Genomic DNA, 11,078 nt, shown 5'->3' on the forward strand with positions numbered 1-11,078 from the left:
TACTCCCTACCATCTCCTCCAATTTTGACCTTTTAATCATGTTATTATTTAAATTACTGATTTTTGCTATTGTTGTTTGCTTGCTTATTGTCTTCTGGGAATCTTGTCTTTCTTCATAACACTGTAACCCTTGGTATACAGTTGGTGTTTAATAAATACATGTTAGAAGAGTATTAGGGTATAGGAGGTCTTCGTTCCATTTTAAGGCTGGCCACCAGCTAGCTGTGTGACATAGTAAGTTACTTAACTCTTGTGGACCTCAGAATTCTCATCTTTTAAAATAATAGCAAAACTATAGAATCCACAAAGTTTTTAGATACATTATTGTCTTAAAATAAGGAAATGAGAGAGTCAGACTAAAAAAACATTTAAGTTCTTTTCAATTCTAAAGTTTGATGTATCTAAGTCTTTGATGTATAGCTTACACTCAATTGGCCTACATGTAATCACATAGAAATATATACAAATATGTACAAAAATATATTGGGATTTGGAAAACTTATACTTTGTTTCTTTTCTTCTACTGACTATTCACACTAATTATGATCTAGGTATTCCATGACTATTATATCTGTATATGCTAGACATTGCAAATTTTTAAAGTTGAATAAAATATTTTTTAAATAGTATTTTTTCCTAGAATTTTAGTCAAGGCCTTGATCGGAATTATGATCAGCGCTCAACAGTGTAAGCCTCTGAAGAATTCTGCCCTTTGGCTGCCTTTGTCCTTGCATTTCATATTTCTCATGACTTAGAGTCTATTCAGATAGTAATCATCAACTCCTCAGTATTTCTTTCAGTCAATCATTTGCATATCACCCTCCCTTTCATTTTTTCTTTCTTTTCTAAAATAGCAAGTTAGGCTTCTGTAAGGATAACACTGTGTTTAAAACTAATTAAATCAAGTGAAGAACATGAGATTTTTGGTGATGACCCCGCTGAAATGATTGCTAAAATGTATTTCATTATTGAATTAAAGGATCGTGCCCTAGAAGAACAGAAGGACCAGATAGGAAACTCAGTGAATCTAATTTCATTAATATTTATTTTTCAAGTTTCCACTGCTAAATTATTTTAGGATTTAGAATGTTATCAAATAGCCTTTGGAGTAAACTCAACTTTTTCTCCTTTAGGTGTTGCAACAATTTATCTAAAAGAAGTCCTTGGAGGGGTTAGTTGAATAGAAAATTGCATTTTTGTTTTCAGTCATTTCCTCATTTAAAATTTTCTTTACAATTCCTACTTCTCCAAAAATACTATTTATTTTAAGTGTACGAAATTAGGATAATCACAATTCTTGTTTCATCACACATTTGCATCACTGGTCTATGACTTAAGGTATTTATTTATTTGTTGTTTGTGTTTTTATTGGGTCGGCCAAAAGTTTTGTTTGTTTTTTTCTGTACGATGGTTCCAGTAGCACTTAGTTGTCTTTAACTTCATTCGAAACAATTTTGTTAGATTGTATGTGATAGCTGTCATATCAGCATGCATTTAAAAAAAGACATCAAAATTGGTGAATTTTTGTGTAGCCATTTTAATATTGAAGATGGAAGAAAAAAGCAACATTTTAGGCATATTATGCATTATTTCAAGAAAGGTAAAAACACAACTGAAACGCAAAAAAAGAATTATGCAGTTATAGAGAACGTGCTGTGACTGATCAGATGTGTCAAAAGTGGTTTGCAAAGTTTCATGCTGGAGATTTATTGTTGGACGATGCTCCACAGTTGGGTAGACCAGTTGAAGCTGATAGCGATCAAATTGAGACATTAGTTGAGAACAATCAATGTTATACCATGCAGGAGATAGCCAACATACTCAAAATATCCAAATCAAGCGTTGAAAATCATTTGTACCAGCTTTGTTATGTTCATCGCTTTCATGTTTGGGTTCCACATAAGTTAAGCAAAAAAAAACCTTCTTGACCACATTTCCGCATGCGATTCTCTACTTAAATGTAATGAAAATGTTCCATTTTAAAAACAAATTGTGACAGGCAATGAAAAATGGATACTGTACAATAATGTGGAACAGAAGAGATCGTGGGGCAAAGGAAATGAACCACCAACAACCACACCAAAGGCCGGTCTTCATCCAAAGAAGGTGATGTTGTATATAAGGTGGGATTGGAAGGAAGTCCTCTATCATGAGCTCCTTCTGGAAAACCAAACGAGTAATTCCAACAAATACTGCTCCCAATTAGACCAACTGATAGCAGCACTCGTTGAGAAGTGTCCAGAATTAGTCAACAGAAAACACCTAATCTTCCATCAGGATAACGCAAGACCTCATTTTTGAGTTTCTTTGATGACCAGGGCAAAACTGTTACAGCTTGGCTGGGAAGTTCTGATTCATCTGCCATATTCACCAGACATTGCACCTTCAGATTTCCATTTATTTTGGTCTTTACAAAATTGTCTTAATAGAAAAAATTTCAATTCCCTGGAAGACTGTAAAAGGCACATGGAACAGTTTCTTGCTCAAAAAGATAAAAAGTTTTGGGAAGATGGAATTATGAAGTTGCCTGAAAGATGGCAGAAGGTAGTGGAACAAAAGGGTGAATATGTTATTCAATAAAGTTCTTGGTGAAAATGAAAAATGTGTGCTTTACTTTTACTTAAAAACCGAAAGCACTTTTAGGCCAACTCAATATTTATGTTGTATTTACTTATGCATGTATGTATTTACTTATTTTAAAATAAGCATCCAAGAACCCATCATCCAACACAAAAACTAGAATATTGATAATAACTAACATCCACATATAAAGTCATCCCCTAGCCTGTCCCAAATGATCTCGAACCTGCTTGTATCATAAATTTATCTAACTCCTCTACCCACCTACTCTTTGTTACCCTGATTTTTATCCTTACCATAAACTTCAGTCTCATCCACTACCCTTGGTCCACAAGCTATGTCTTGCTAAAATGAATCTTTTGAGGTTCTTTGGTTCCAAACATTGGAAATTGATGCTAGTTAATCAGAATTAACTAGAATTAAGTAGATTTAATATAATTTAATGGAATTAAACAGAATTAACTAGAATTAACATGTAGTCAATCAGAAAAAATATTGTTTTGAATATGAGAGAGTTTAAGCAATGGAAGGAGAGTTTAGGAATCAAGCTTTAAAGGACAGGAACTAAAGTAACAACTGCAAAAATGCATAGACAGGTTTTGTTTGGGGGGGCATGAATCAACTCCAGTGCTTTCAAATGTGTGATTGGTCTGGCTTGAATCATGAACCACCCTTCTCTGGGAAGAGAGAAAAAACATCTTAATGAACTGTCCCACCAGACTGTATCCAATGGAAGAACAGATCTCCCAATGCAGATTTAGGTTATTTCATAAAGAAGGAGTTAAACATTGGGGCCAAAGGTAACATAGGTTCATACCAGAAATACTTTCTTCACTCCAGACTTTGGGGCTAGTCATTTTAATACATGTTTATAATCCCCAGCTGAATGTAACATTGCAATCTTTGACCTAGAACTCAGGCCCCCTTATTCCACGCCTATTAATGTTGAATTATATGTCATTACCTATATCTATTTGTGACCTTAAAAAATGGACCTTTCACATGGTTTAACTAAACATAGCTGCATGAGGAGCAGAAGTGACTCCCACACAGAAAGTTTCCTCTTTATAGTTACTACAAGAAGAGCTCATTGTTATTATTTTTTTTTAATTTTTGAATTTGTAACTTCTGTGGTTAGTGTTTCCATTATGATGTACAGCAAACAACCTCAGATAATAGGATAGCATGGGCTATTGGGCAGAAAGATTTGGGTCTCAGTGCCCATAATGTTTACTAAGTGGGTGACCTCAGGGAAATTACTTCTCTGAAACTTGATTTCTTTATCTACTAAGCAGGAACAACTAATGTTTCTTTTCTCACATTGTCCTGCTGACTGAAAGGAGAATATGCATTTAAAATGCTTAGCATAGAGCCTGGCCCAGAGAAAGCATGACATCAATGTTAGTTATTGCCATTGAATAATGACACATAACTGCTGCAATTTGAAAATTCCCATATTGAAGCTTCAATCAGCTCAGCTAATCTAGGTTAGACAATAGAATTTATTTTGGGGACAGACATTCTCTTTTCTTCAGGTGAGTACATTTTGGTTGAAAGTATAAACTATAAACACTGCTTTGGGGAATCCTCCTTCAGACTGAGAATTTAAATATTTTGTTAAACAAGAAGAACAGTTCTATTCACAGGGCAGTGCCCTTGTAAATTTAGGGAAATGTGTGCACCTGTGTGAGACACCTGAGAGACAGCGTTTTCTAGTTGAGAGTTTATAAGGGACCAGCTCTGAAAATTATTGATTGTGGTTGGGAACTGTGCCTGTGCTCTGTTCAAATAATGCCCTTAGGAGATCAGGGACAGAGACCCCATTACTTTATTAATCCCATACATCTTTTATTTTGCCTCACGTGTGGAATATTTTTTCTTGCCTTTGCTTATCTAAAAATTCAAAACTTCTTACCTGTAACACAGGAATAACATGGTCATGTGTAATTCTCAGAGTAGTTGTAAAAGTCTGCAATAAGGGAATGAATATAGAGTGACATTTTGTGCACCATAAATCACTTTATACAAATAAGGCACTATTATTTTAATTATGTTTATATTGTTTAGGGCAAAGGCAACATTGAGTAGTAGTTAACAGCAGGAACTCCAGAGCCACACTGCTTGAATTCAAATCCCAACTCTACCACCATGGGCAAGTGACTTGAACTTTAAGTGGCTTATTTTCCTGACCTATAAATTGAGGATAATAATGGTACCTTTCTCACTATTGTTTCTAGAATTAAATGTGTTCATATATGAAAAGCACTTAGAACAATGCCTGGCACAAAATAAATGATACAAAATAATGATAACTATTATTATTATTGTCTTCCTTGTTAAAGTTGAGGCAAGTTCTACTTTTCACATTTATTTCAAGACTCGTAAGTACAGCTCTAATCACACTGCTATGCCTTATTTATAAGTTGTCCTGGAATTATATTGTTGAGTGAATTATTCATATCTTTATATCTTCTTTTTGCATCTGGATTATGTGGTCCTTTGGGGGTAGGGCACGTTGTCTGCACTTCGTTATTTCCCAAAGGGACTAATAACTCTCACGTGAATTAAATCCGTCTTGCATTCTTTTTCACTTACATATTGGTTTCTCTCAGCCATTTTGCATTTTTTATTTTGGCAGAAGAGCATGGAAAGCTGCTGGATTACACTGAAAGCGCTTTTGGTATCACTTCCCAGTTCAGTTTCTTTGCACAGTGAATAATAGCTAGGGCTGTTGGGCCAACATGAAAAGGTACTCAAATTTGGTTCTGTTAGGACGAAGTTGGCTACTGCTTTCATGGATGAGATTATCAGAACATATTTAAAAAGTCTGTACCTCAAACATTCACTGTGAGGAGGACTCAGTTCTTGGCAACATACAGTCTCTCTGCCTCTCTGTCTCCCTCCCTCTCTCTCTCTTTCCCCTTCTTTCTCTCTCTCTCTCTCTCTCTCTCACACACACACACACACACACACACACACACACACACACACACACAAAACCAAGAACAAAAAGATATAGAAATGAATTTTCAAACAATTATTTACAAATAATAGCTGAAAATTTTGGCCTGAAGCGTTTGTCATTAATAAGGCATATTATCAAGCTAGAAAGGTATATTAACATTTTTAGCTTGTTTAATAACTCTTAAATGTTTAGACATATGACAAGTCGTCCTCCATTTGTACTCTTTTATTGTGTTTAAAATGCTTTAATTCTTTAATGACAGATAAATGGGTTACACTTAATGTAGATATAATTTGTAGGGAACTGATTTCAGAGAGAAATAGGTTGGAGTTTCATAAGTATCAATAAGTGTTTCTATTTACAACAATGAATTCATTTATCTAACAAATATTTATCGAGTTCCAACTGTGTCCAGGTATTCCTATAGGTACTGAAGTCACAGTAGTGAGCAAAATAGACAAAAAGTCCTTGCTTCGGAGGAGTTTATGTTCTAATGGGGGAGGAAGATAATAAATAATAGGTAAATATATTATGGGATCATTTAGTAATAGTGCTATGGAGAAAAATAAAGCAGTGAAGGAGAATATAGGGCTGGCAGAGAGTGTTGCTAGTTTATATGGTAGCCAGGGAAAACCTTCATGGGAAGATATCATTTGAGCAGAAGACTGAAGGAAATGAGGGCAAACTGCAGATATCTGGGCAAAGAGCATTCCAGGCAGGTAGAGGCAGTGGTGAGTGCAAAGGTCCTGAGATGAGAGTGGAAGAGGCATATTCAAGGAACAAGGTGCTGGGGGAGAGAGGTAGGAATTGAGGTCAGCAAGGGGTTGTGAGCAACAAGACTCCAGTGGTCTTGGTAGGGCATTCTAAAGACTTTGGCCTTTATTATGATTGAGATGAGGAGTTACTGGTGTTTTGAGCAGAGGAGTGACGTAATCTGAATCAGGTTTAAACAATGCCTCTGGCTAATATTGCATTGAAGGATGGGAAATCTACAGGCTGAACTATCTGAATGGTAGATTGGGCAGGGATTCAATCTGGAGACATTAGGCCAAGCAAGAATCATCATTTTAGACAAATCTTAAGGAAAAGCAAAATCTTTCTTAAAGGGCAAACATTTAGATATTAGAGTATGAGCTACTGCTCCTCAAAGTATTTCATATTATACCAACATCCTTATAAAAAATTATATTTTCCCTCAAGGAGAAAAGATGCTGGATATAAAAGGTTTGAAATAAAGGTTTCCTGATGTTCTAAAACACAGTAGTAATATATCGAGTCACATAAATTATCACATTTAATTTTTCTGATGAAACACAAACTGCATATACTCTAGCTTTTAGAGAACAGATACATTCTGTCATAGAAGCCAAGAAATAAAATATTAATGAAAACACTTTAAATATGGATTTTGTAAAAACATAATTGTGAAATTGGGACAGATTTAAATCCAAACTTAAAATGACAGTTCTGTGGTTTTTATAATGTCAGTATATAAAAAAGAATATTCAAGTTAAGTCAATAAAGAGTGAATCATTGGTAGCTGTAAATATAACTTTGGCTTACATTGTTGGTAAATCGGAATCAATATGAAAGACTTCTGACAAAATCAGAATTCCCTCTTCCTGCCCATTCTTACCTCAACCCTTTCTTTTTGCATTTTGAGAATAAATACTGACATATTAATTTACCATAAGTCATAAAAACTGCAGTCTCTTGAGCAGATTTCAGTTTCTTTATTATGATCCTAGAGACTGTGGCTCATTGATTCTGTATGTTATTGTCTGTTATGTGTAAAAATTGTGATGCTATTTAAGATAATAATGCACTAAATAAACAGAAATCCTAATTATATGCTCTTGTATAGTGGATGCTGACCTATAATTCTTCAGGTATATATCTGCTTATCTGAGCAAACAGATTACTGTTTGCCTTGAAAAATAGAATGATTTTCGATACATACTCTTTTTCTCATATTTAATAGCATTTAATTCTGTTTCATATTGTGCAACCATGGGCCAAAAAATAAACTTTTATTAAATTTCTACTGTCAGGCACAATGCTGGGTGCTTAAGAGAAAAAACATGACTCAAAGGTCCTTGTTCTTAGGGTTATTGTATAATTTTTTTTATCTTTATTGAAGTATAATTGCTTTACAATAATGTGTTAGTTTCTGCTGTACAACAAAGTGAATCAGCTATATGTATACATATATCCTCACATCCCCTCGGGTTATTGTATAATTTGGAGGAACCATTTTTCTGACAAGATTTAAGGTTTTTCTCCTTACTCTTTATAAGTTATAAATATATTTGTAATTTAGAAACTCTTGTAGAATTAAATTTAATTAGCATTAATAAGAACCCATTTTTGCTCAGGGACATGCGAGGTACTAGTTATAAAGACAGGAGATTCCTGTTCTCATGAAGGTTACCATGACTGACTAGAGAACCACACAGGGCAACTATACCAGAGTTTGTGAGTGGGTTGTCTGATTCTACTGTAGGAGCTCAGAAAGGGGTGAGACAATTATGGACTTGGTTTGGTCAGGAGTCATGGTTCTGGAACTATGGCCTGAGGTATGAGAAGTCTGTGAAATGCAGGAAAAGTGTTTCAGGGATTCAGTCTATTGAGAATAAGAAACTATGGCTTATGAATTAGAATTAAGGATTTGAGGAGAACAGAGAAAAACGCACTTGGGCTTAGGTTGCTTTTGAAAAGAAAACAACAAAGAATCGATACATTCGCAGGAGCAGTAACTGACTATTGACTGGAACACGGGATGCGGGTGCCTTACGAGGATTTGTACTCCAAAACAAAAATTTTTTTTTTTAACTGCACGTTGATAAATATTGAGTGTTTTCGAGTAATATCTTACAGAATGTATTTAGTGTCTTCATTGCGGAAATTTCTTAAATGTTCTTCAGAAGACAATGAGGTCATTCAACCAGGTTTCATCAGCCCCAGGCAGGGCAAGCAAAGGTGGTAGAGAAGAGTCCGGGAAGCTGCCAGAGCAGGCAGAGGAGGAATCCCAGATTTTGCACGGAACTGGCCACTGTAAGTGGTTCAAGGTGTGAATGGGATTTGGATTCATCTCCATGATAAACCGAGAGGGAAGCCCCGTGGATATTCTAGTTGATGTGTTTGTACACCGAAGCAAATTATTCATGGAAGGATTTAGAAGCCTAAAAGAAGGAGAACCAGTGGAATTCACATTTAAAAAATCTTCCAAAGGCCTTGAATCAATATGGGTAACAGGACTGGTGGGAGCCCCTGTTTAGGAAGTGAAAGAAGACCCAAAGGGAAGACACTACAAAAAAGAAAACCAAAAGGAGACCGATGCTACAGTGGTGGTGGCCTTGATCGTCATGCTAAGGAATGTAGTCTTCCTCCTCGGCCAGAGAAGTGCCATTGCTGTCAGAGCATCACGCACATGGTGGCGACCTGCCCTCACAGAACTGGGTGCAGCCGCCCGCCCGTTCTCAGGGAAGACCGGAAGCAGAGCCCCAGCCACGCACTTCGACGTTCCCTCGAGAGGTGGGGGCGGGGCGGGGTACGGCTATCCGTCACCACCGTTTTCTCAGGAGGCGAGGTCCAAGGTCTCAGAGTGGCCAGGCACGTCACCTGCAGGAGCTTCCTCCACAAAGTCATCTGCAGCACCAGAAGATCAAAGCAAAATGGGGCCTTCCGTTCAAAAACGGAAAAAGACATGACCCTTTTTCTTAATGTATCGTTTTCTCTCCCCGGTTGGGAAGTCTACCTCATGCAAATACAGGGAAACAGTATTGCACAAACAGCAGCTGACCTGGGATTTTTAACTCCTGTTGAGGAACAGTGAATTTTTTTAAACAGACAAATCACTCTAAGCAAATTACCTTTGAGCAGGGTGTCATGTGTCACGTGACTCAGAGGATGCGATGCTCTGTGTATCTGTATGTGCCCGTGTGAGAGGGAGAGAGCCTGAGTCTGTGTGTGTGTAGGAGGATTTTCTATAGAATGTAGACATATATATAAAGAGGGTTTGTCTTTATATATGTGGGTATAGAGATGTAAGCACACACCCTCCCTCGCAGAATTGGACATCCCCAAGAATTGAAAATTCAGGTGAAGCATTTTAGATGGTTTTGAAAATAACCCTTGGAGTTTTTCTTGAAATACCATTCCCTTTATATTGCATTAGGAAAAAAAAAAATGACTGTTACCTTCTGTGTGAACCAAAGGATACTTCAGATCTCAGAGCTGCCAATCATATAGTACTAAAGGTTTTTAAGACATCAGTTCTCCCGAATTTGGGATTGCCTCTTCTTGATATCTGTAGAATGTGTCCTCCACCCCTCCCCCTTTGAAAGCAGTACCTTAACTCCATATGCCTCTGACTGCCATAAGCTTTTTTGAATCTGGTATACATAACTCCAGAAAAGACAATGAATGTGTAATTTCTATGCCGATATTTCAGTGATTTTAATTCATATGCTTTGATTGTAAATTAGATGACTATTCAGAGAAATGAAGGGGAGGGCAATGTATAAAGGTAGTGACTTGATTGTTTTCAATGGTATTTTGATACTCATTATAATCTTTTACCTGTTGTGAGGTTTTTGAGGGACTGTGGCAACAGCAGCTTCCCTTGACTGAGTCAATCCTTCCAACCGTCACTTCGAGCTGAGGCCTCCTTGTTTACTACTGAAGACCTTGGAGGAAAACTGCAGTTGTTTGGTGTATGTTTTTGGTGGCTGTTTTTATTCTCCCCTGGAGAGTTACCTAACTTGTTTCTAAAACAAACAAACGAAACAGCACAGATGTGAGTAAAATGCCAGGGTTGAGAATGGAACTTAAGTGGATGCTCACAATTGCCCAATTACATATGACCTTGAATAATGTTAAAAAGCACCGTGTTTGGGGCTTCCCTGGTGGCGCAGTGGTTGAGAGTCCGCCTGCCGATGCAGGGGACATGGGTTCGTGCCCCGGTCCAGGAAGATCCCACATGCCGCAGAGCGGCTGGGCCCGTGAGCCATGGCCACTGAGCCTGTGCTCCACAAAGGGAGAGGCCACAACAGTGAGAGGCCCATGTACTGCAAAAAAAAAAAAAAAAAAAAAAAAAGCACCGTGTTTGATGGCGAGCGACTAGAGTGATGAGCCTGGGGCAGGAGGTTCCCAAACCTCTCCTACCGGAGAGCTAGGAGTATTTTATACAATACAGTTCATCTTAGGGGAATTCCCTCAGTACTGCTATGGAAAGGACCTATGTGGGAGATTCAGGATGAACATTCAATGATGGGGACAGAGACGCTTCTCAGGTTGGTCCTCAGTTATATTAATAAACTGGCTGAGGGCCAATCATAATATTGGTCCCTTCAGGTTTCAGTCATGAAAAACATTCATTCTGGTGTCATCCTGGTTCTAGATGTTATGGACACTTTCGGAAACATCTCCGAGAAGGTACCAATTAGTGGCGATGCTTAACATTGGCAATAAATATAGTTGTGTATGAGCCTGTTGGTGTAAGCTCAGATAATCAGAAACAGAAAATAGCATG

General features: G+C 37.2%; 1 pseudogene; it reads left to right on the forward strand.

Annotated features, from left to right (window-relative positions):
• The first annotated feature begins 8,475 nt into the window (after positions 1 to 8,475).
• Positions 8,476 to 9,255, forward strand: LOC136122646 (protein lin-28 homolog B pseudogene; annotated as a pseudogene).
• The last annotated feature ends 1,823 nt before the right edge of the window (positions 9,256 to 11,078 follow it).

Source organism: Phocoena phocoena, chromosome 4, assembly GCF_963924675.1.
Source record: "Phocoena phocoena chromosome 4, mPhoPho1.1, whole genome shotgun sequence".
NCBI lineage: Eukaryota > Metazoa > Chordata > Mammalia > Artiodactyla > Phocoenidae > Phocoena > Phocoena phocoena.